The 26265-nt window shown below is 48.0% G+C and overlaps 3 non-coding genes across 3 annotated transcripts; all 3 read right to left on the bottom strand.

Annotated features, from left to right (window-relative positions):
* Window positions 1-5059: 5059 nt before the first annotated feature.
* On the bottom strand, window positions 5060-5143 carry TRNAL-CAG (transfer RNA leucine (anticodon CAG)). The gene has a single exon. It is a non-coding gene; the product is annotated as a tRNA-Leu (tRNA).
* A 7939-nt stretch (window positions 5144-13082) lies between these two features.
* Window positions 13083-13166, bottom strand: TRNAL-CAG (transfer RNA leucine (anticodon CAG)). The gene has a single exon. It is a non-coding gene; the product is annotated as a tRNA-Leu (tRNA).
* Window positions 13167-17601: 4435 nt separating this feature from the next.
* TRNAL-CAG (transfer RNA leucine (anticodon CAG)) lies at window positions 17602-17685 on the bottom strand. The gene has a single exon. It is a non-coding gene; the product is annotated as a tRNA-Leu (tRNA).
* Window positions 17686-26265: the final 8580 nt, after the last annotated feature.

Raw genomic sequence — 26265 nt, 5'->3', positions numbered from 1 at the left:
GTCACCTTGTACGAACCGTTATCGCTACAGACATAACAAAGGCATATGATAACATCCTTCACTCTGCCATTCTTGCCTCCCTTCAAACTCTTGGTCTCCCTCACCGGTTCCTCCTCTCCATTCACGCCTTTTTAGCAAATCGAACCTTCAGCGTGCGTGTCCACGGAAAGCCCTTTGGTAATTTCACTTCCAATAGAGGAGTGCCGCAGGGCTCCGTTCTCGCCCCCACATTATTTAATGTGGCTCTAATTCCTCTGGTTCGAGCCCTAGAGACCATCCCTTCTATCCGCGTGCTTGCATATGCCGATGATATCACCTTGTGGTGCTGTCATCCAGATGCGTCTATTCATCAGTCGGTCCTTCAACACGCGCTGGATGTATTGACATCTCGCCTCCCACCTTTGGGTCTAACACTCTCTCCTACTAAATCATGTTTCATTCGAATTGGAAATAAAGCCGCCTTACGGAAAGCTCCCCCTTTAAATTTTACGGTACATAATTCTCTGATTCCTCAGGTAGAAACTGTTCGTATTCTTGGTCTTCTCCTCCATACATCTGGGACTGGCACCCCGTGGCTGACAGCCACCCGTAAATCGGCTCACGCTACTCTAGGTCTGATTCGTCGCATAGCTATGCGCTCTGGTGGCGCACGTGCTCATACGGCCCGCCAGCTTGTGCGCTCTATCCTTCAGCCACGGATAGTATATCAGGCTCAATTTCAACGTCTCACCCGCCGACAGTGGGACTCCCTTGAAGCTATCAATCGTGAGGCTATGCGCGTCATAACGTATCTGCCTCGTTTAACACCCATACCTGTGCTACAGGAGTTCGCCCAACTTAATACACTCAGTGAAATCATCGACCAACGGGTGGCAAATAGAGCTCGAAAACAGTCTCTCAAACTTCATCGTTTAAAGACACTTCCACCGTGGTCCTATTGCCAGCTCACTGACAATCGCCCCACTGTTTCCCCGTCGGTATCAGCAGCGTATCTGCCTGAAGGGTGCATATTATACACGGATGCATCTCATTCTGCAGAGAGGGGAGTTACTGCTGTGTATAGTCCATCTCATCCGCATCTCAACTCTCGCGCGACGTATACTGCGGATACGTGCACTCCCCTGGCATTAGAACTTCAAGCCATTTACAATGCCATTGCTTCCCTTCCGCTCGTTCCAACATTCAATACAGTTCACATTTACACCGACTCCCGCGCCGCCCTTAAACAGCTGAAGGCTGTTCGACGAACGTTCCAGATTTCACAATCTATTCATGTGCTCTGCGCAAAGTATCCATGTCCTGTGCGCATACACTGGATTCGCGGCCATGCCCAGGATCCACATAACATTCAAGCGGATGCTATGACTCATCTTCATACATTAGACGATCCGCCACCTTCCCCTCTTCCCCCAGATCCGTTCCTGTCCCACGTTTCCGATTCCGAAGTTCTGCGCCAGCGAACACGCGCTCTAATTCCTCCGTGTTCGCACCCTCTCCCCCGTAGTCTTACTCGGCAGGAGGAGGTATCCGTGCGCCGGATTCGGGCAGGGGCGGCTCTGACACCATCTGTCCGTCATCGGTGGCGTGCCAAAGATCTGCCACTACCTGACAGGTGCCCTCACTGTGGCGCTGCACCGGACATATGTGATGTGCGGCACTTGTTGTGGACGTGCCCAGCGACGGCTGCTATCAGAAAACGGCTCCTCAGGGAGGTGGGCCTGCGGTGGAACCGCGAAAGTGACTTCGTGAAGTGGACAATGGACAACCGTTTCATTAACAACCTCTGCGACTACCTCAGCGCAACGGTTCTTCACTCCTTCTTTTAACTTTCAATCCCGTGCATTCCTTCCCCCCTTTCCTTTTTCAACTTATGCCTCATGGCACACTTCTCGAATACAAAAAAAAAAAAACCTCACCTTCCCCTTATATGCGCTCGCGCCATCACCAAGTCCCCACAAACCCCTCCTTTACCCTCTGCCACCCTTCTCAGCCACTCTCGATCATATCCTTAACGTCTGCCCGGCGGGTCTTGCCCCGCGGGAACTGGAGCACCTTACCACTTGGAAGGCATGGGAGACCCTACTGCGGTCCGAGGCCCCGGCCAAGCAAGCCATCGCCACAGGCCGGGCTGCCAGCGTCATGAGCCTCCGGGACATGAACGTTTGAGTGCAGTGGGGCCGTGCGAGGGCCCAAGGACCTGCACGTCATAAACTTCCTTGTGTTTAATAAAGTTTCCACCACCACCACCACCAGCACCACCGCCGCTTAGTGAAGCAGCGCAGGAGTATGGCGGACTCATCCACAACCACATGCGAGGAAGAACTGCGCCGTGCAGAACCACGTGCCCGCGACGCAGCCAGAGACCGAGGGAACGCGCAGCCTAACAAAGGGGACAAAGTTCGGCACCATTCAAGAGGAGGTCGCAAGAAGAACCCAGTGCTCGCGACGTCGCACACAAACACGCGAAACGGCAGGGCCAGAACTGCGTGCCCCAAGTCCAGGATTCTTGGACATCAATTTTAACTGTGACGCAGTTGTGCAACATTGAAAGGGACTGTTATGCGAATATCGAAGGTAATGGTCCGTTCTTCTGATGCGTAGGAAAATATTTCTCTTAAAGTTTGTCTACCCCCCACGTCAAGCGGTTAATTGAGACTGCCATAAAAAAAAAAAAACAATGGAGAACGTTTTTGGCGTCAGCAAAAACGTTAACAAAAAGAAATGCAAGCGTGGTCAGGCTGGATCTTCGGATATATTGCTTTTTTTTTTAGTAGAATCTTATATGAAAAAAAAAATTGCATTACGTTAAAATTTCATGCAGACGATGTGATACCACGTTCCGAAAAAAAAAATATCATCCTCATTTGCCAAATCAAAGGACCTGCGTAGTCGATCACAGAGCGTAGGCTCTGTTCAGATATAACACCGTGTGGCTTTTTGCGAAAGGCAAATGAAGAGACTCAACATCAAAATTAATAGCAAAACCTGCAGTGTGGTATACAGAAGAAGAATGAAGGTTATAAACCTCTCTTGAAGTTCCATCAAGGTCAGGAGTTTTTTTATGGATACAGGTGGTGAATGGCTAGGCGACTCTTTTGCTTAGTGAGATGTTCAGTTAGATCTACTGGTTTGTCTTCAGACAAAGTTCATCAAGGGAGATGAAATGCCTTAGAACTACGGCGTTGTCAGCTGCGGTTGGGCCATTAAACAACATCTGACAATAGTGCCTAGCACGGTGATTATTTCTCATGTAGAGTTCACGTATCTGCCATTGGACACAGCGTCTGAAACTAGCTCATCAAGTGCTCACCAAGTAAAACTTGCCTTGTCGGGTTGTCACAGAGCAAAGCTCGATTGGTGCGAGGTCGAACTTGAGCGCCCCAACATAGGTTTGCACTTTATGACTCCGCAACTCACACTAGCTATATCGTCCGCATACAATGAAGACGTTTAAGGCTCTAGTTCATATAGGTTGCACAGACTCTTTATAAGCGCCTTTTCCTCAAACGTTTTATAGAGTTACTGTACGTTACCCTTTTCTGCAGCATTGGACCAGGCGAAAGAAATGCCTTAGTCGTTGCGTACAGGGCGGAAGTCTCAGCTGCACCTGGGTGTCAGGCTGATCGGTCTTGTAGTGGATAAAAACAAAAAAAAACAGCGTCTAGATTGCCCTTCGACTTCGCCTTTATTAAGCCTTCGAGTGCCGTTAGACGGCGCGGCTATAGGGCAGTGTCTAGAGCTCCCTCTGACGGCGCTTTTACTCAGCCTTCCTCGAGTGCAGGGGGGGGGGGGGGGGGGGGGGAACAGCGATTGTGTATCGCTGATCTTGAGGCAGAAGCTCTCACCAACTGTAAAAGTGGAAATGGAGAAAACTCGACAATTTCCAATGCACCAGAACGCATAGCGACGTCCGCCGCAGATATTTCGATCCCATAGGAAAGCAAGCAGGGGGATTTCCATCCAGCAGAGAACTTCAAGCAGTCAAATGGGCCCCAGGAAGCTCTCCCGAGTAGCGCTCTGCTAGGCGAGTCGTCTCCTCAATTAACAAGAGGTAGTTTCGAAGGCATCAAAGTGCCTTCGAAGATATAGCCCCGAAGTCATCCTTGCTGGCCTCCCAAAGATGCAAAGTGGGGGAAACGTTATGTCGAGGTGAAGAAAGTGTGCTGAAAGAAAGGAGGCTGAATTCCTGGACATAAAGGTTTGGTTTATGGGGGTTTAACGTCCCAAAGCGACTCAGGCTATGAGAGACGCCGTAGTGGAGGGCTCCGGAATAATTTACACAACCTGGGGTTCCTTAACGTGCACTGACATCGAACAGCACACGGGCCTCTAGAATTTCGCCTCCATCGAAATTCGACCGCCGCAGCCGGGATCGAACCCGCGTCTTTTGGGCCACCAGCCGAACGCTATAACCACTCATCCACCGAGGCTGCGTCCCTGGACATAAAGGTTCACAAACCTAGCACGTGCTTTGAAAGCCCTACTTAGACCTTTCATCTCTTCAATTATCAGCGGGGCGGTGGTTCAAGGTAAGCGAGCACCGGGGTGTGACCGGGAGCGGTTCGAAAACACAGAAGCGGCAGTGCTGCTGTCGTGGCGTTGATTGAGCACTGTCGGACAGCGCTCTTGTACACTGTTGCTGCGCTATCGGACCGCACTCGAAGGCTGAATCAAAGCGCTGCTGGAAGGCACTCGAAGGGTTTAAAAAAAGCGCTGTCGGAGGGCACTATAGACGCTGTCAAAGGAAGGAAAAACAACGCAGTAGTTTGGGATTCAATCTGACAGCTAGGTATTCTTTATCGTCCGCCTTGCCCAGCTTAAAAATAAATTGCAAGACGTTCTCAAAAAGCTGTTTAAAGCAATTTTACGTCTGCGCAAACTGCCCTGAGAAACAGTTTGTTCACGCGTATCTTCGTGACCCACAGGCGGCTCCGCAAATGATTTGCTGCACAAGGATATGCGCTAACTTTGACATCCTGACAGAACAGGTGCACAAAAAGAAGGGACGTGAGCGGTTTCATTCTTTACAAGCGTAGGCAAAAAAGGAAAAAAAAAGCAGTGTCAGAAGTGGGATTCGAACCCACGCCCGGAAGACCGGACTGCGACCTGAACGCAGCGCCTTGGACCGCTCGGCCATCCTGACATGACTATCGCCAGAGGCTAAACTGAAGCCTATAGTTATGCTTTCGAAACGTGTGTGCGAGATCACTTATTTGTTATAGTAATGTTGGTTAAGACGGCAACGAAATTTACGAAATCTAATCCTGCTGCGATTGGAAGCCGGTAAATAAATTCGCTTTAAACGCACTACCGCACGGAAGTTTGCCTGCACTAGCCGCGATAGAAGCCGTCTTCAAGAATCTTAAAGCGAAAACTTTACTAATCCCCTCGGTAGCTCTTTCGCCGTGCGAGTTGGTTTGACCTTGGAGGAAGAAGAAACCACGTGACAGCTATGACGTCACTCAGCCACCACCACCGCCGCCGAAACCGAGCATTCGCCTTTGTTTCTGTATGCCGTAGGCGTTCATTGTGTTCACTGGCGTTGGCGTTGACGTTAACGTTCTAGACGACGACGTTTTGAGGAAATGAAGGGCGCATAACTGTCTCCCTGGGTCAGTGGACGCCTCAATCACGCTTTTAGATACGTGGTGGTGGTGAGAGGTATAGGTGGCCTGCATGTATTATCGCTGACAACGTTGTGGCAGAGAGAGAAACAACTTTATTGCCATAGATTGGCGGGATTTAGGGCAGGTGGGCTTGGTGTGGCCCCCAGGTGGGGGCGACTTCCTGGGCCCACGAAATGAGTGCCAGTTGGATGCTCTTGTCTGGCCTTTTGAGGAGTTCGTTCCATCCATCTTCGGAGGGAGCTGGCAGTAAGGTTCGAGGGGGCGGATTTCCCGCGCAACCCCAGAGGATGTGAGCCTGGGTGGCGATTTCTCCCTGGGAACAATTTTGGCAGACGGGGTCGTATTCCCCGTCTGTGATGAGTGAAAGTCTAGAATGGCTAAGGATAGAGTGTGTCTGCAACCTGCGGAGCAAGGTGGCTTGCGCTCGGTTCAAGTCGGGGTGTGGAGGCGGGAACTGGCGTCTCATCTCTCTGTAGAGGTTGGTAATTTCGGCAAAGGTCTGGGGAGCCTCGGCAAGAGCGTCTGGGTCCGTGGGGCCGGCCGCCCGGTTGGTTAGTCCTCGGGCTAGTCGGTCGACCCCTTCGTTTCCAGAGTTTCCCGCGTGGGCGGGTACCCAGACCAGGTTGATCTTATGGTCGGGAGTGCAGCCGCGAAGGATGCGTGCAGCGGGGTGGCAGATAAAACCTGCCGAGTAATTTTGTATTGCTCTTTTGGAGTCGCTGAGGACTGTGCGCGTACGTGGGTCAGCGATGGCCAGCACGATGGCGGTTTCTTCTGCCGCTGTCGGAGAGTGAGCTACTACTGTGGCGGCGGTGACGAGAGTAGACTGTGGCGTGGCTGCACAAGCCACGTATGTGTTTGCACTTTGCCGTGCAGCATCTACGTATATTGCGTGTTCGTCGGCAAGGTATGTGGCATCTAGTGCTTGGGCTTTCAGCTGACGGCGCGTATCATGGCGGCCAGGTAGCATGTTTTTGGAGATTGGTTTTATAACTAGGCGGCTATAGACCCCTATCGGAATGGGCGTCGTGGGGTGGACGTCGCCTATGGGGTTGATGTTGAGACGGTCAAGTATGAGCCGCCCGTGTTTAGTGCGGGAGAGGCGGTGGATTTGGGCGGTCTTGTGTGCCTCTATGAGTTCTGTGAGCGTGTTGTAGATGCCGAGTTGGAGGAGGTGCTGTGTGCTGGCGTACTGAGGTAGCCCCAGTGCCGCTTTGTAAGCTGAACGTATAATGCTGTTCACAGCTTCCTCGTCCTTCCGGCGGAGGTGATAGTAGGGGTAGGAGTAGACTATCCTGCTAATGAGGAAAGCTTGCGTGAGCCGACAGAGGTCATCCTCCTTCATACCTCTGCGGCGGGTGCTGATGCGGCGGATAAGGCCGTTGATCTGGTTGGCTGTGGTGCGGAGGCGCTGAATGGCCTCCGAGTTTTGCGTGTTGTTCTGTATTAACATACCCAGAACGCGAATAGTGCGGACCGGAGGTATGGGGTGTGTGTCGACTTGAAGCACAATAGGTTCTTGCGGGTCGGGGACAGGCAGGCGAGCTCGTCTGTCCCTGATGACTAGTAATTCGGACTTCGTGGAGGAGCATGTGAGCCCGTTCGCCTGTACAAAGGAGTGTACTTTATCGATTGCTGTTTGGAGGGAGTTTTGGATTTCCCCGTCAGAGCCAGAGTTGGTCCACAGGGTAATGTCGTCGGCATATATTGAGTGTTTAATGTGAGGTATCTTTTCCAGGAGCAGAGGGAGGCCTCTCATTGTAGTGTTGAAAAGGAACGGAGATAGGACTGCCCCTTGTGGTGTTCCTCGGGTGCCTAGTGTGATCTTCTCACTGTGGAGGTCTGCAATATGAAGTTCTGCTGTACGGTTATGAAGAAAGTCGGCGATGTAGTTGTAAGTGCGAGTGCCTACATTCATTTGTGAGAGGTTTGCCAGGATGGAAGCATGTGACACGTTGTCGAAAGCCTTGCTGACATCTAGGCTTAGGATGGTTCGTGTAGCTCGGATGGGTCTCGGATCGAGGATGTCGTGTTGGATTTGCCACATAATGTCTTGAGTGGAGAGGCCGGTTCTGAAGCCGATCATAGTGGGGGGGAAAAGGTCCTCTTGGTCTACGTGAGTGTGGAGTCTATTGAGTATGACGTGTTCCATGACCTTTCCCAGGCAGGACGTGAGCGAGATGGGCCGAAGGTTGCCCAGCTCGAGTCGTTTGCCTGGCTTAGGTATGAAAATCACTTTGGCATGCTTCCAAGTGTCTGGAAGGCGACCCTCATGCCAATGTTGGTTGAAGAGGTCCGTGAGTGCTTCGACGGACTGATCTTCGAGGTTACGAAGCATCTTGTTGGTTATGTGGTCGTCGCCAGCGGCCGCGGTGGTTTTAATCTGGTTGAGGGCGGCGCGGACTTCTCCTGCCGTGATGTCGGCGTCCATGTTGGTGTTCTGAGCACCCGTGTATCGTGAAGGGATGGGAATTTCAGTGGAAGTATTGATGTATTTGTATTTCAGGGTAGCGAGGAGTTCCTCATTTGTTCCTTGAAAAGCGTGTATGACACGGGTGAGGTTTTTGTGAGATGTGGATTTGGTGTGAGTTGGGTCCAGTAAATGTCTGAGCAAGAACCACGAGTTTTTGCATCCTAACTGGCCGTTAAGACGGTCGCAGGTTTGATGCCATTGCTCCTGACTCAGTTTGACGGAGTAAGCTTCGATCTCTCGCTCGAGGCGAACGAGACGGAGCTTGAGGGGTCGATTGTGCTTTTGGCGGAGCCAGCGAGCCCTAAGACTGCGCTGGGCCTCCCACATGTGTATAGTTTGGCGTCGGGGGAGGGGCCATCCTCGTTCTGGGTAGTCGTGGAGGTTGTGGCAGACACGCGCCACTTCAGCAATAGGCCGCAGCGTTCATTGGGCGACCAACCTATCGCGATCAACCATTAATTTAACCGAGACCTGGCAGGGTGGGCGCGCTGGCTATCCAGTGGGCGGAACGCACTCAACGTTAAAGACGCCAAGCCGCGTCTACTTGTCCGATACACAACAGCTTTCGCTCTCTAACCGGGTTTAGCGGTAGTTAAACTGCAGCTAATTTTGTCCGCTCAGTGTATCCACTGCGTTGTTAGACGCATTTTTTATGCATGAAGGCGCTTCTCAGTCTAACTGTGTACGTAGTCTACTAACGTCATTTATAATGCACAGAAAGCAGTATTAAATTTTTTGCCCCTTGTGGACGAAATCGCCAAAAGGAGTGACACTGGTGCGGTGGGACACGTGAAACACGTGCACACTCGACAAATGGAACATAGGAATCCATGCATGCTTCACTGAAGGATCCCCGGAGGTGGCGTCCAAAATGAAAGGCCGCGATAGTAATGCGAGTGATTGACGATGTACTGTTGATAGTCGTTGTAACAAAGGGGCTGGCCTGGCGTTTACTTCGTTATAGCCATAGCTTCGTTATAGCTCGCACTGAGCGAACTTCCAAGCGGAGTTGGCATTGCTTCGTTACGTCCATTATTTCTTTATAAACCGTTTCGTTATAACGAGGTTCGACTGTACCTGTTTCTCGAAATGATCGAAGTGTGGCGCAGTGCATAACGAGTTTGGTGATCGTTGCTTTGGTGGTGCGTTCATGGTTAACCATTAAACGACGAGAATGCGTATTATTGCGCTTGACTGCGCGATGGTTGGCTTTTTGCTGATTTCTCTTCTTTCATGCTCTCTATAAGCTTTCTTCACAGTCATGGAAATGCGTACACACAGGCGTGATCGCTTCTTCGTAGCACTGTCTGTCGAACTCCAGATGGCTGCGCGTGTTTCGTTATGTGGGCGACTCCGCTGAATTGGTGTCTGATATGCGACGTAGAGTATGAACCGCTTTCACTTCCAGAAGTCGACGTAGAAGTCAAAGAAAATACAATTGCTGAGGTGGAATAGAAACCCGCGAGGTTCGACTTGACGAATATCAGGGTGTTTCCTTGAGCGTCGGTTCGAACGGCGGAGGCGTTTGGTGGCGGCTTATTGCGCCCCTGTCTCCCACCCCCATGTCGTCATAATGACGAGGTGCGAGGCATGGGCGGCAGGCACGGTATGGTCACGTGATCGTGTTTGAGCGAGCGCGCTTCATCCGACGAATGCAAACGTAGCTCGAGGCGGACAGGACGACACCGACGACGACTACGCGAAATCGAGGTACAAGGGTGTGACAGATAGCGGTGATAATAATAATAATAATTGTTTTTTTGGGGGGAAAGGAAATGGCGCAGTATCTGTCTCATATATCGGCGGACACCTGAACCACGCCGTAGGGGAAGGAATAAAGGAGGGAGTGAAAGAAGAAAGGAATAAAGGTGCCGTAGTGGAGGGCACCGGAACAATTTAGGCCACCTGGGGATTTCTGAGATTGGTAGGCGTGAGAGCGAAAGTTATATATCACACCGCCGTCTTCCCACTTCCGTCCAAGCCTAGGCCCGCATTGTTCAGGTGCGTCACTATCCCGTGACCACACCCTGCACAGTGTGGGTCACACTAAGCGGGGCCACTTCAGCAAGTAGTGTTGCAGTGCAGCAACTGAGCGGTGTGCCCACCACAGGAGCCCCAGCCCCAAAACCACGTGCCCATGTTATGGAGGAAAAACGCTAAGGCACCCGTGTGCTGTGCGATGTCAGTGCAGGTTAAAGATCCCCAGGTGGTCGAAATTATTCCAGAGCCCTCCACTACGGCACCTCCTCTTCCTTTCTTCTTTCACTCCCTCCTTTATCTCTTCCCTTACGGCGCGGTTCAGGTGTTCAACGATATATGAGACAGATACTGCGCCATTTCCTTCCCCCCCCCCCCAAAAAAAAAAAAACAATTATTATTATGTGTTAGGCCACCCTGCACATTCTAGAGAGCGTCTTCATGGATAACATTTTTCAGTGAGCAGCGGGACGGGTGAAAGCCACAGTTTTTGTTCACGACACAGAATACCAACGGCGACGGTGAGGTTTTGGCGCGATGCTGGAAAAAATTACTGGGCAGAGCACTGCTGTGAAGTCCGTTTTATGCAGTGCCCCCTTAGCTCCTGCACACATGGGGTATGCCAGAAAAATAAGGTAGCAAGAACCCTGACTTACATCAAATGATAAACTAGCAACAGATGTGAGCTGAAGTACGGTGGAACCGCAGGTACGGAAGTTATAACGTACCAGGAATAGCGGAGGCTCAGCTCACTTGACGTTATTTCCTTCGATTACACCCAACTATGAAAAACAGAACAAAAGAGGAAATACAACTTACAACTCCAATTTTTTTTGACATAGCAGTCAGCTCGGATTATATAATACTTAGTTTCTTTCATTTAACCATTTAGTAGCGTGGCTCTGAGAAATAAAAGAGCAAAATGAAAACTGTCAGCCTGCTAAAAATTTTTTGTACAACCTCTTATTTGTGAACACATTAACAGAACGTGTTCTGTGCTTTGGTAATAGTTAGATGCTGGTTCGCCCGCTTTCACGACGACAGCAGAGTCACTGGCACGAGTACACGAACTCGAAACGGGCAAAAACAAACTCGACGATGTGGCATCTTGCTACTGATGTGAACAGCGCATGCCTCGCATGTCCCTTCTTATGTGTCACCCTTTTTGGCAGATATCAACGAAAGGTACACCGCATTCTCAACGAGTCTTAACTGTTTTGTGGGCATGCAGTACTCAAGCTATAGATGAACAACCGTAATGCGGATATCTTCCTGGGAACCGCAACGGAAATTTTGTGCGATACTGGACAGCGATATGGCAGGCGCCAGGCTTGGATGGAGGTATATATAGTGCCGTAAAAAGCTCTTTCTCCTCTACTTTTAAACTCTGCGCTGCTGTTTAGTGAGTACAGTCAAAATTGCATCGCATCGCTCCCCATTCAGCAGCTCTCAAAACGGTGGGAGTCACTGCGCACACGTTTTACAAAGGGGGTAAAATTGGAATAAAGAAAAAGAATGAATTGATTTCGCTTGCATTTCAACAGGCGGTAAAACACTTCTAAGCCTTTCGTTGGAATGTACATGTTGAGCGGTGGCTTGGACTCCCTGCACAGCCGTAAACAGCAACACCTTGTTACACATTCAGATGAGAAACGACTCTAGGCCGTTGCCGTGACTCAGAGCATGTGTGCGAGCGGTATTCGTGGCTCTGGTTGTCTGCGAGATCTCCCGATGTGCACAACTCTCTGTCTTTACATTAGTCTCACATCAATATATTTACTCGCATCCTATTTACTCGCGTATAGGCCGCGATTGTTTTTTTGGCAATCCCGTTCGGAAGTCGACCAATACGCGAATCGCAGCGAAGGCGATGTGTAAACTCAGTTCCAATCTCATAAAAGGAAAGGAGACCGACGCTACTGCAGAAAGTCCTGCGTTCTGGCTGCCGTCGAGCCTTGTAAAACTACGGCAGGTCCTGCCACCATTACAGCGCAAAGGTGTCACGCCTCCTTATTTTTCAAGAGAGCCGGGCAATTAGATTATAGTAATAATAATTGGTTTTTTGGGTAAAGGAAATGGCGCAGTATCTGTCTCATATATCGTTGGACACCTTAACCGCGCCGTAAGGAAAGGGGGAAAGGAGGGAGTGAAAGAAGAAAGGAAGAAATAGGTGCCGTAGTGGAGGGCTCCGGAATAATTTAGACCACCTGGGGATCTTTAACGTGTATTGACATCGCACAGGACACGGGCGCCTCAGCGTTTTTCCTCCATAAAAGCGCAGCCGCCGCGGTCGGGTTCGAACCCGGGAGCTCCGGATCAGTAGTCGAGCGGCCTAACCACTGAGCCACCGCGGAGGGGCAAATAGATTATCAGATAAAGCCGATATTAAGAGGCGCCGTCGTAAAAACGAAAACTTCCTCAATTATTCCCCGCAGCGGTTCAGTGCTCCGGCGCTTGGCTACTGAGGAGTACCCGGGTTTGAAACCGGCCGCGGCGGCCGCGTTTCGATGGAGGCGAAACGCTAAGGCTCCCGTGTGTTATGTGATGTCAGTGCACGTTAAAGATCCCCAGGTGGCCGAAATTATGCCGGAGCCCTCCACTGTGGCACCTCTTTCTTTCTTCGTTTCTTCTTTCACTCCCTCCTTCCTCCCTTCCCCCACGGAGCGGTTGACGTATCCACCGAGATATGAGACAGCTGCTGCGCCTTTCATTTTTCGATAACCGACCAATCTCCCTGAGTCACACAGCCGCGCTGCGAGTGCCGCCTCCCTAACATGGGCGACAAATATAACCAGTTTTTAGCAGCCAAATATCAGCACTTCAAGTGGAGGTCAAGTCTATTGGTCGCATTCACAGGCTCGGAAAGCAAAGCGGGAAAGGACCAGTCCTCGTATATCTCCAAACTTTTGCTGAAAAGAAAGCAATACACGAAATAAAAACGGTTCTATGAGCTAACTGGTCAAAAAAGACATGCTGTCTATGAGCCGTGGCAAGAAAAAAAACAGTGTCAGAAGTGGGATTCGAACCCACGCCCGGAAAACCGGACTGCGACCTGAACGCAGCGCCTTGGACCGCTCGGCCATCCTGACAGGACGGTCACTGCAGGCAACTAGCATGGAGTGATAAATTTCCCTTCAAGAATTGCACTGTCGTGGGTACTGCTCTAGTTGTGGGCATCAGTTTCTCATACTGAAGACTGGCGACAAAAATCACATCTAGATCCTGCAGCTGTTCTGAGAGAGGTAAAAAAAAAATTCCCTTAACGTGGCTTAATGCAAGTTTGGCAGTGCAAGCTATTTTGTGTGATGTGTTTTTTGAATAATAGAATAAACATGGTTTTCTACACTCTGCAGGGTGTTTCAGGTAAGGCTGTTAGTAACTATCAAAAATTGTTTTTAGAGATAAAACGCTTTTTCATGGCAGCAATATTTTCACTGGTGGTAATGACCATAAAATAGCTTTGACTTGTTAACCAACGGGTTAACGAAAAGCTGGCAACTTTTTAACATATTGTAGTTAGGCTCTTAATTACATTATTGAGATTTGCAGCTCGCTATTGCTGGTATCCACGCCAGTTTTTGAATATTAAAAAATTTGCTGCGGTTGAACAACTACTGAACCTGGTTAGAGAGCGAGAGCTGTGGAGCATCGGCCAAGTAGACGCGGCTTGGCCTCTGTAACGTTGAGCGCGTTCCACACACTGCATAGGTCGGTCACGCAGTGAACGCTGCGGCTTATTATTGCTGCAGTGCCGCGTGTCTGCCACAACGTTGTCAGTGCTAATACATGCAGCCCACATCTCTCTCTCTCTCGCTGTCATCGCGACCGCGTATTTCAAAGCGCTCTTGAGGCGTCCACTGACCAAGGGAGCTAGTTATGCGCCTTTTTTTTCCCTCAAAATCATCGGAGTCTAGAACGTTGTCAAAGCTAACACCAATGAACACAAAGAACGCCAACGGTCTATAACTTCAGTGCCGTATAGGGCAGTGTAGTTTCTGCCACAGTGTTGTCACTGCCAACGCAGGCAGCGCACATCTGTCCCTACCGCCACGCAGCTTAAAGCACGACTGAGGTGTCCACCGTCCTAGGGGGCCAGTCATGCGCCTTGCCTTTGCTTTCGAAGCACCCTCTCTTTAACGCTTTCGGTACAGCTGAGGCTCGGCAACGTCACGTGGTTATGAAATGCACGCCGAACAACTCGCAGAAGGGAGTAGTAAAGCTTTCGCTTTTAAAAGAAAACCACGTGACATCTTTCGAGTTACCGTATATTGCCGCTCTCGAGCGTGTTTCGAACAACCGAAGCGTGCGAGCTGACCGTGTCGACGTCAGCGGCCCCCGCAGTCAGCATCGGCCCGAATAGGCGTCAGCACCTTCATAGGCAACACAGAACGAGTTGCCGCCTCTGATAAGTGATAGGCGAGCCAGCGAAAGCCGGTTGAGATGACGCTTTTATTCAGACATAACACACACACAAATATAATCGAAAGGGAATGCGGCGAAGTCACGTCATTTAACGTACACTGTTCAAAAATCTGTACAGATTTGAATAGGTCGACAGATAGGATTACGGTACATTTCGGTTAACATTATAGGATGAAGCTTCCAAAGCGATTCAGCTTTTCAGAGAATCCTTAGTGGAGGGCTCCGTATAACTTCGATTACCCGTGATTAATTACCGCGCACTTGCATCACATGCATGCAAGTCGTGGGTTCGAACCAGCCCGCTACGGTAGCACTTCGATGGAGGAAAAATGTGAAAGGTTCGTGTACTGTGCGTAGTTAGTGCTCGTTAAGAATCCCAGGTGGTCGAAATTATCCGGAGCCCTCCACTACGGCGTCCCTCATAGACTGAGCCGCTTTGGCACGTCGATCCTATAAAGCCAAACCAAATGTTCCATAATCCCATTTGCTGACCCATTCAAACCTATATACATTAATATATAGCCTCTCTATTTTTTTTAGATCTTATTATTAAAATCTTATTATCAGCCACATTGAGCGGCGGCCGCTCGCTTTGATGTGGTCAGCGTACACGCCAGGCTTCGTACGCTCAAAACACTTGACACTAGTTGAGAGCTCTACAATGCGCTATCCCAATAAAGCTGTCAGGGCAGTCAACTGGTCTTTGTTTTCATAATTCGCGGGCTTTTTCAAGCGCCGAAAAAAAAAGTGCTACGCAGAAGGTCAATAGCTAGGATAAACTAAATCGGCCATTTCTGACCTTTTCTTTCCTAAACGCGCTTGGACCTAAAATGCATGCTAAAGATTCTACATAATTACCTCTCAGTAACGAACTAATCAGTCGAAATTTTAAACATGAGTTGCGCAACACAACAGAAAACCATATGAAGATCAACACGTTTCAAACGCCTGTGGTGTATCATATTTTTAAAGGCTTTGGTATATTTTCTTGAAACAACTTTTCAATAGAGAGGATTACTGCTGATGACGATGATATTACGCCCATGGTATTCGTACACTGCCTAGAATTCTACCCAATGCAGTATTAGACACTGTAGTTTTATGATGATGAAACTGAAATATTTCTACAGAACACAACCACCTCAAGAACGCGACCGTTCATGACGTCATCTTCCTGTTTTCTCCCCCTCCTAGAAGAGCGGAAGAGGGATGAATTATAGGAATATATGAAGACAGTGTCTTGGGGCCGTTCTTTTTATTATCTATATAAATGATTTCTTAGTATGTCTCCAACAGCAATATTTGTACGCAGGTGATACGAGTGACTTTTTGTCGACAAAAAGGCCTAGAAAGCAATTCGTGATGCGAACAAGATATAGAAAAATGGTCGTAAGAACATGCTTCGAAAATAAATATGCATAAGACAAAGGAAATTTTATTTCATGACAGAAATAAGAAAGACGCAATAATAACTAAAATTGTCTTGCTGAAATCAATTCCAGTTGAGATCGTTCCTTCTGCTTAAACATTGGGTGCTGTCCTTCACGAGAGCTTGTATTGGGACGCGCACATAAATCATTTAACAGCAAAACTCTCGCAAGTAGTTGGCGTCGTGTGCCTGCACAGATACTGCCGCGTAATGTAATTTATGTTACTGCATAACACGTTATTTTTTACCAAACTTAATTGTCATTTAGTTTACAGCTCTACGACGCAATGTAATTAAACCACATAAAATCCATGTCCCGCAGAAAGTTTGTTAAGAGCTGTGGCAAATGCTCTCCTGTACTTTGATGATATTGATGCTGATGATGATTACTATTTATGGCGAAGGGCATGTAGGGTGAAACAGCGGCATGGCACAAGTTTTTTTCTTCTCTTCAAGGTAGGGTCAAAGATTCATTTCCCAAGCATTCCACCCTAAAGAAGCCTAGCACCAGACCAGGGGAAAGCTTCTACTCATTGTATCACCGGTGGGTACCCGGCGGCACTGGGGATCGAACACCGCACCTCCGCATGCGGGACAGATGCTCAAACGACAAAGTCCTGTACGTTCCCTTCGAACACTTATTCCTCAAGTATAGCGTAATACCCGAAACCAAGACCTATGATTATCGCCTACACAAGAGATACGAACCTGACATAAGAAATAATACTCATTTCTTACGCCAGTCAGCAAACTTAAAGATTCCCTGCAACTGATATTACACGCAGCACACTGAGAGATGGGTAATCAGTACATGTTCGGCAACATATAGCTTGGAAATGTTAAAAAAAACAGGCTGCCAAGATTGTTACGCACGTCGTACGACAAAAGAATCAAGTCCGCTACCATTACCTTCAGAGAAATTCGCAAATACGTTAATATGTAAGGAAAAACCTCTACATAGCATCGTTAGCGTAACCTGGGTCTCCAGCAGTATATCCCTTGGGGAAAGCGTTCTCCGTTCTTGTTTGAGACAAGCTTTTCTGTCGATTTATTCACCTTGTTAATGAAATGCCATCGATGTTTGTTCCTGTTGACTGCAAACTTTGTAAAGTGGTGTCTTCAAATTAGAATCACTACACTTCATCTTTCTGGACTGTGCATAATTGTGCCTTGCAATATGCGATGCTTCCTTTTCCTTTCCAATATTCCAGTGAGTGCCGTTTTTGTCTGTGCATCTCAAATGATTTTGCTATGAATGCAGCTCAGTGTTGCCAGTGCGGGGCCCTCCGGTTTTGTCAAGCTGTCAATACGGTAGCTTATTCTGGAGGCCTTCGGCATCGTGTATAAGCTACGCAAATAAAGTCGTTATTATTATCAAGTGGTGCACTGTGATTTCTCCTTGCCAGGTTAAAAACGCAATGCAAGCCGTGTTCAAAAGTGCTTTTTATGAGTCTTTGAATGTTATAGCGCGGTCTGCTTTTCGAGCCGGGTCGAGCCTGTAGTTCCTTGCTGCTCATTGACATCATCGTCTCCTAATCGGCTCTAGGAGCTAACTGGCCGAAAAAGACATGCGAATTTCTGCCATCTTGAGGGAACCTGCAAAGAAGCAAACAAAAAATAGAAGGGAACATCAACCCGTTTGCCCTCTATGAGCCTTGGCAAAAAAAAAAAATTGTCAGAAGTGGGATTCGAACCCACGCCCGGAAGACCGGACTGCGACCTGAACGCAGCGCCTTGGACCGCTCGGCCATCCTGACAGGACGGTCACAGCAAGTAGCTAGCATGGAGAGATTTGTTGCCCTTCAAGAATGCCATTGTTGTGGACATTAGTTTCGCATATTGGAGAAAGGCGACAAAATTATAAATTCGCATCCTACAACAGTTCGGAGAGAGGCAAAAATACAACAAATTCTCTTAACGTGGCTGAATTCGAGTTTGGCTGTGCAAGCTATTTTCAGGTAAGGCTGTTAGTAATTATCAGAAATTGTTTTTCAGATACAGAAAGCTTTTTCATGGAAGCAAGATTGTCGCCGGTAGTAATGACCATAAGAAGTTTACACTTGATAACCACAAAGTTAATTAACTAATATCTGCTAACTTTTTAACTATTGTAGATAGGCTCCTAATTATTCTTGACATCTGCAGCTCGCTATTGCTTGTATCCATACCAGTGTTTGTATTTTCAAAAACTCAACGCGTGTCCAGGGCGCGAGCGTGCCAGGTGCTCAATTTTTGAAGCGAAAAGGTGTTTCAAGCGCTACGCTAGGTAAAGCAGTCGTTGCGAAGGTCGGAGAATTACCTTGAACGCCCTTAAGCCCAACCACGTTAGCCTGTGTGTGACCATATGTGGTACAGTTATGGTGTCGAACCCTTGACCCGTGACTTTGAGTAATGACCTTTAGCTGACCTTAGACCTTTGACATTGAGTGACCTTTGGGCTGACCTCTGACCTTAAGAACACTATATGAGGGGATGTAAAGCCACGTGATGACATCCCGTGGAGGTGTACGATCATGCGATACTACGTCATAGTCACGTGGTCGCTTGCGTTGGCACGGAAGCCAGTACGATCATTAGCGACAGCAAAACAGCTGTCTGGAACTTTGGAAAAGGGAGGGTCTCGAAGGAGGCAGTCAAAATCTTGGAAAAGGGAAAACTCGATAGACGAGTTCGAATAATTTGGACCCCCCGCGCACGAATCCGTCCCCGGCAACGAGGCGGCGCACGAGCTAGCCCGAGCACTCTACTTCCGGGCAGCCGCAGAGCCGCCTGGTTGCGAAGGGATGGACGAGAGGCTGCAGACATACAAAGAGATCATAGAGCACTATAGACTTGGTAGACGGTCCCTGCCACCACCGGACCGAGCGCTAACAAACAGGGAGGCAGTCGCATGGCGGCGCCTGCAAGCTGGGAACTTCCCGAACCCCGTCTGGCTCTACCACACGCAAGTGGAGGAAAGAGCCGACGATAAATGCGCGACATGTGGAGAGAGTGGTACTTTAGACCACATAATCTGGCAATGCCCTGGTTCCCCGGGCGCCAAGGAGAACATAAGAAGTAGAGAAGCCTGGGAGCTGATGCTGCGAAGCGAGTCCCTCGCCCACCAGCAGCAAGCCATCCGCCTGGCGGCTAAAGCCGCGAAGAAACACTGTCGCTTCGCCTGTCTTTAGTCGCGGAGACCCCGGCCCCCGTTCTCCAGGCCTGCGTGACGGGGATGGGGAGTAGGGGGTCTCCTACATCGGTGGAAAATAAAGTTCTTACTCACTCACTCACTCGCGTGGGTATAATAGAACGGCTGTCACGAGCGTGCAGCGGAGCTGCCATGGACGAATCTCAGACGCTTAGCAAGCGTGCTTGCTTTTCCTTGAATTCCAGGGTTAGCCAAGTTAAGCCACTGCCAGTTTTTTTTTTTTTGCACGCACCGCAATTTGATACACTCCGGCCGTAGAACTCCAGCGGGGAGAGAACACGTGACACAATCGCCGCTGGGTGACGCGCGCGGGTAGGCGTGGCTACTGCGTAGGTTTAAGCGTTCCTCTGCCTCTTAATTTGTGGTTCTGCGGGAAAATATAGCATTCCGAAGAGTGCATTTCAACACTTTTAATTTGAACATTCATGCGCATGGTTTATCATTTAGTATGTTTCTAGATACCACTTCTGATGAAGGAGCATCTAGGTGTGGTATTTAAGGAACAGAGGTGAGGTGGACTAAATGAATTTCTTGGCATTTACTTTCATTATATTCCAAAATAATTTAAATTCATTTTTCAGGGTTTGCTCTCTCGTTTAATTTACTGTACCCATGTGCTCCACCTTTTAGACGCATTTTCCCAACATTCTGCCTCTTCCCCGATACTGCATCAAGATTATTTAGGTGCATATTTATTACCATTGTGTCCATTTTTTTTACATTTAAAAACATTTCTATCCATTGGTTCGGTTCCAAACGCAGCACGTAACTTTAGGCGAATGGTAGACCGTTTAATCACTTCCTCAAAATGTGGAACTAGGCGCTCTAACTATGGCACCATCATTGGGCGCACAAATTAGAGGACGCAACAGACACAAGGGGATGCACTACTGGGGACAAAAGTTTTCGGGACGCTAGTTATAGGAAAAACGTTTATTGCAGCTCCACCTCGCTACCCAGTCGCCTGATACTGTACGAGGGCATTCAAGGCCTAAATTCTCCTTCGTCTTTTCACGATATCAGGCGACTGGGTAGCAAGGTAAGGTTACAATAAACGTTTTCTCTAAAACTCGCGTCCCGGAAACTTTTGGCCCAGTAGTACTTACGCAGTGATTTTTAGTGTGTGGTGAAGCAGCATTATTTTCTTGTTTTGTGCGTGTGTGCGTGCGTGTGCGTGCGTGTGTGTGTGTGTGTGTGTGTGTGTGTGTGTGTGTGTGTGTGTGTGTGTGTGTGTGTGTGTGTGTGTGCGTGTGTGTGTGTGTGTGTGTGTGTGTGTGTGTGTGTGTGTGTGTGTGTGTGTGTGTGTGTGTGTGTGTGTGTGTGTGTGTGTGTGTGTGTGTGTGTGTGTGTGTGTGTGTGTGTGTGTGTGTGTGTGTGTGTGTGTGTGTGTGTGTGTGTGTGTGTGTGTGTGTTGCCTTGCGTATTTTGTCTGCCCTATTACGCATTGTGCGACGGTATGAGACAAAGGATTTCTATTAGTAAAGTCCAGCTTAATAGACGAGCTGGCATTTCTTGCTAAGAACTGACTAATCTTCGTTAATAAACAACGGCGTAATCGTATACTTTCGAAAAAGTTACTGATGTGGCGAGGGTCATATTAGTGATAATGTATGTAAAGTGCGCCGCCTACCGACAAAGTTTTATTTTAAGGTGAAAAAAAATCAAGAAGTATCAACATGCCCGTAATGGTTGGCTTTTAGCCTCCAGCATTTCATGCGCGAAGTTTAAATTTGCATTTGTAATTCGGCTCACAATGCAAGAGTACCACGATGCTGTCCCAGTAAAAGAATTCTAAGCTTGGCATGTAATAGAATGCGCCTAGTCCATAACCATTATAAATGAAAACTGCTTAATGAGTCTTGCTGGGTCCGAAGCAATAAGTTTTCGTTAGAGCTTCAGTTCTTTAAAGCTGTTTTCGTACTAAAACCGGCGTTTCTCGCCACGTCTACACCACGTGGCAAGGATTAAACTGGCTTCCGGTTAACTAATTTTATGCAAAGGAGTTGGTCGCTTTATAAGACCCTAGAGGATCTAAAGCAGCACCCTGCCCGAACTACTGTTCCTTGCCAGTCTGAATATGGAGTAAATCTTCATTACTTCGGAGCAGCTTAGGCGAACGGGTCAGCTCGTTTTTCGGGCTCCCGCCCACGCCTAGCGCTGTTTTAATCTATTCCAAAGGTAAGACGGAGGGGGGGGGGGGGTGCGGACGCAATTATTTGGCGTTGCAATTACACCTCAATCACACGTTTCCGCTAACGAACGCATATGTCTATAAAGTCTGGTCATTTTATAACTTTGTTTGCCATGTATTTTGCCTTCAGAGTCTATAGCTCTTCGGCTTGTGTCTGAACAGCGCACGTTAGTCACAGCAAGAACTTACCTTCCTGTTGACTTTTCAGTTCCGATGTCTTTAAAGCATGAATTTTTTTGATTGGCTGTCTATCGTGCTCAGAAATTCCCTATTGTCTGGTTTATCTTTCTTTCGGTATTCACAGCGCTAGAAGTCATCACGGTGGGGGGGGGCAGTACTACAAGGAACGTACACCCTGTGACAAAAAGTATAGAACCAATCGGATTTGTTTCCAATATCCGTTCCGCACGGACAAACTTCATGTAGTTGAGTGCTTAGGTACAGCCTCAAGTTTTAATGGCATGCGCATGCGTGCGGTGCCACGCTCATTAATTTAGTAGCATTTCCTTACTCCCGTTCGGGACTATACTGAGTTCGCAAGTGAACTCAATCTTTTGAGCAATGCGTACTCTTGTCCCCATTCCACACGCAGAAAAGTACGGAGCTTTGTTAGTAACAAGTTCCTATCCAGTGGCAAATGGTTTATTCATAACTTTCAATCAGATCAGGCATCTTTACTGCGTTTCCGATGCGAAGGGCGCCATTTTTACCAGCACTCCTGAGAGACAGTCTCGGCTTTTGAGCTGACACGCAAGTTTATGGCTAATTTTTCGAATTGTCAATCAAGAAAAGCGGCATTTCTTTGCAAAATAATTTTTATATTCGATTTGAACGAGTTTACTCAGATATCGCGCATTCAGATGAAATTCTGACTACAATGCAGGCATATCGACATCTTGAATTTCGTATAATGAACTTAAATGTAGACGCGTAGCGCCGACTCCGAAGATAATGACAGTAATAAACTTAAGGCCTTAAGCATTTACTGCCGGAGCTTAAGTGTGCCCTTCATTTTTTTTTTTTTGCGCAAAGCGAGCTAGGTATGGGGGAACAGTCCACAAGGCAGGAGACTCGTTTTAATCTACGAACTGTTACTGACATGCGTAAATCGTGCCATCCAGAAATGTTTCGATACTGAACAATGATTTTTTTCCGACACTGAACAATGATTCATTATTCAGGCGTTTCGGAAACTGGATTCGTTTCAAACGCAATGCCGCAATTCGGCTTATAAAGCTAGCCTAGATGGCTTTTTACACTACTTTTTTCAATCTTGTATTCTGTTTGGTATAGCCTTCCAAATTTCTCTGTCGCAGGCGGCTAGCTGTCAAAGTATTACGGGCAACAATAAAACTGAGGTTTGACACTGTTTTGTTCCGTTGTTATCAATGCCTGATATTTTATTTGTCTTTTTAGAATTTTCCTTCCACTAATCACCCACCAGTGAGTGTTAAAGTGTAACTAACTAACTAACTAGCAAGCGAACGAACGAAACAACGAACGAACGAACAAAGTAACTAACTAACTAACTAAATAGCTAACCAACCAACTAACTAACTTAATAGCTAACTAACTAACTAACTAGCAAGCGAACGTACGAAACAACGAACGAACGAATGAGCAAAGAAACAAGCAAACAAGCTGACAAAAAGCTAACTGATTGATAAATAATTTATTAACTAGCTAACTGACTAACTAAATAGGACAGCCTATTCTATAACTGCGCAGTCTCTCGTTGCTTGGGTTAGCGATGATCTCGGCCCAGCGCAGGTGGCCAGCAGTGCAGACCACGCATACGAAGCAATGCGAACATGCACTGGCCACGTGATGCTCATGCACCGACAACAGGAAACGTAAATGGAAACGACTGGAAGACGAGCGTTCCTATGGAAGCAGTGCAGTAGGCGCGTGCCTCGCCGATCAAGTTGTCAGCAGCTGTACGCTCGGTAAGAAAAGCATACCGGCAGCATATTAAGCTGTCTTCTCGCTCAGTAACTAGGAATACAGGTCGAGAAAAACTGGGCACCACACTTAAGCTCCTCTATGATGTCATAGCGTTAATGGGTCCGTGCCCATATATGCGACAGTGGTCATTCTCGACTTTTTTTTTGTGTCGATGGGGGAGTCCTCATACCACTCCTGGCGCAGTGGTGCAGCGGTTGATCGCGGCGTGTCTGAGAGTAGATCGACGCTATTGGTTGCTGTAATTTTGATGCAGTAGCATTATAAAGCGGCATCGAGGGAAAATATGCGTCGTCAGCCATAAAATTCGCCCATTGGCCGGAGGGTAGGACATCACCTGACCATAATTGACGTCACTTTGGGCGAATGCATCAACATCTTCTAATGCTATTTGCATTGCCAGCACGTAATGTAATTAACTGACCCTGGGGATTTTTTCTACATCGGTTTCTGTCCCGATTATTCACCTGGGCAAGTTTCAGTTTACAAGTTTCTTGCTGCTCCAGCGTAAAGAGATGGAAAACGAACTCATCAGTGCGATGAGTTTTTAGCGGCGACGGCCATTTGCAGTGCCTGCAGAGGGCGCTGATATCGGACATGCGTTTAAGGCAGAGAACGTCATGTAAGTGCACCAACCCGATGTGCAGATGAGATTTGGGCCACGTGGTTTGCCAAAGATGCTGCCGAAGAGGCCCGTCCGCGTGAACCCGCTAAGCAGACCAACGTCCGTTTACTAATGCGATACGGTTGCGTTTCAATGTTAAAATGCTCCCCGCTCGTTGCGTGACGCTGTTGGTTGTCGTAAAGCATAACCCTCTTACGTTTGAACTCAAATTAACAAAATGAAGTCTACAGAACGTTCCGCTCAGCATTATTGGAATGTCAGAAGTGTCACATGCACAGCAACACCGCATTGTCATATGCAATAGTAGCAGTGACACTGAAACTAGTATTACTTTTGAGTGAGCGCAGCTCTAATTTTTTTCCCTTTCCCTCCATGGAGTGCCGTTATTCAACCGGTCTTACAGGCGTGTGCTTAAAATTATGCCCCCAAAAGCGTATGTAGGTCCAGAATGCGGCCTCTGCCTTTGTGAAGTGCTGAGGACGTGTGAAATCTTGCTGAGAAAAATGTAATGCAGATGCTCGGATTTTCTGCACGCAGGTCAAGAATGCCATGTCCAACATCACGGGATAATAATTTTGCACATTAAAAATCATAATATGCTGTTATGGAAATATTAAAGGTACTGGTCCATTCTTCTTATGTGTAACAAAACCTTTCTATTAACATGTTTCCATCGATCGCATCGAACAGTTAAGTCTGTCTTAGGAAACCAATGAGGAACGCTTTTGACAATATCAACAACGTTAATAGCAAAAAAAAAAATATCCAAGACTGGCGTCGGGTGGTCTGCGGATATATTGATTGTTATACTGAAATCCTACATAAAAAAAAATGCGTTCATAAATGGTTTCCTGTAATTGTAATTGGTTTTTGGGGAAAGGAAATGGCGCAGTATCTGTCTCATATATCTTTGGACACCTGAACCGCGCCGTAAGGGAAGGGATAAAGGAGGGAGTGAAAGAAGAAAGGAAGAAGAGGTGCCGTAGTGGAGGGCTCCGGAATATTTTCGACTACTTGGGGATCTTTAAAGTGCACTGACATCGCACAGCACACGGTTTCCTGCTCAAAAATGCTTTTCTCCAGAATTGCTGGGTATGTACAACGCTTGTGACATCGAACGCTCTCAAGCATCGCTTTGCAGTCATTGCATTTTGTTCCATCTCTTCCGCCACTTTCCCCTCTTTTTCCCCGAGGAGAGGGAGCGGAGGAGGGGGGGGGGTGGGGGGGGAGGGGGGAGGAGGTTGGCTGGTGTTGGCGCTCAGTATGCGGGCTATATATTTCTCCTGCTTCCTAAGTGGCCTTTCCGAAAGCACAGCACGTGAATGCCATTAGCAGCAGCACGGCGCTAAAAGGCCCCACTCGCATACGCTCTGCGCTACCCTTTTAAGCTTAATCGGGATGCTGCCCCGCTACTGGCATAGACACCGATCCGAGATCCCACTTCTCTCAGCGATAGAGCAAGCGTACGCCTGCAGTGTTCGAGACGTTAAGGCGTCCTACTTTTTTATTCTTTATTCGTCTCTAGCCAACGTCTAGACGACTTCGCTGCAACGGCTCTTGGCGAGTGCATACGGCGTGCAGAGTCCGTGGTCTTAGTGAGCGAGCGATCGCAGCTGCAAGAAAGAGAGGGAGAGAGGAAAAAGAAAAGGGAGCAAAGTGTCCTAATCACTTTCACTTGAAAATATTGATCATCATCATCGTCATCATCAATACTCCCACCGCGGCACAATGTGTTCTCCCATATCTCTCCAATTAATAATAATAATAATTGGTTTTTGGGGAAAGGAAATGGTGCAGTATCTGTCTCATATATCGTTGGACACCTGAACCGCGCCGTAAGGGAAGGGATAAAGGAGGGAGTGAAAGAAGAGAGGAAGAGAGAGGTGCCGTAGTGGAGGGCTCCGGACTAATTTCGACCACCTGGGGATCTTTAACGTGCACTGATATCGCAGTGACCGCACGCTACGCGAGTTCTACCTTGAACGATTAATAACTGGACGCACCACTCCAGTTGTAACCAACACAGTGCTGTGCGCGTGTGTGATTTAATTCCTCTAAAATGAACTAATCACGCGCACAACCTGGACACATTTCTTATTGTGTAAATAGTTTGTACATATTACTTCTCCCCCTATCCTCTATTCCTGTCCCCTCACCTCTTACATTTCATTTCTCCATTCTGCCTGCTGTCCTTCATTTCCGCTGCCCCAGCTCAGGTGTTTCAGTATCGATGGCAGATGCCGGGGCTGGCAAAAATCTTTTCCTTCCTTTTTACTATTATTTTTAATAAAACCACTACCACCACCACTGATATCGCACAGCACACGGGCGCCTTAGCGTTTTGTCTCCATAAAAACGCAGCCGCCGCG

Source organism: Amblyomma americanum, chromosome 9, assembly GCF_052857255.1.
Source record: "Amblyomma americanum isolate KBUSLIRL-KWMA chromosome 9, ASM5285725v1, whole genome shotgun sequence".
Taxonomy (NCBI): domain Eukaryota; kingdom Metazoa; phylum Arthropoda; class Arachnida; order Ixodida; family Ixodidae; genus Amblyomma; species Amblyomma americanum.
The sequence above is the reverse complement of the archived record's forward strand: the minus strand, read 5'-3'. Positions and strand labels throughout refer to the sequence as shown.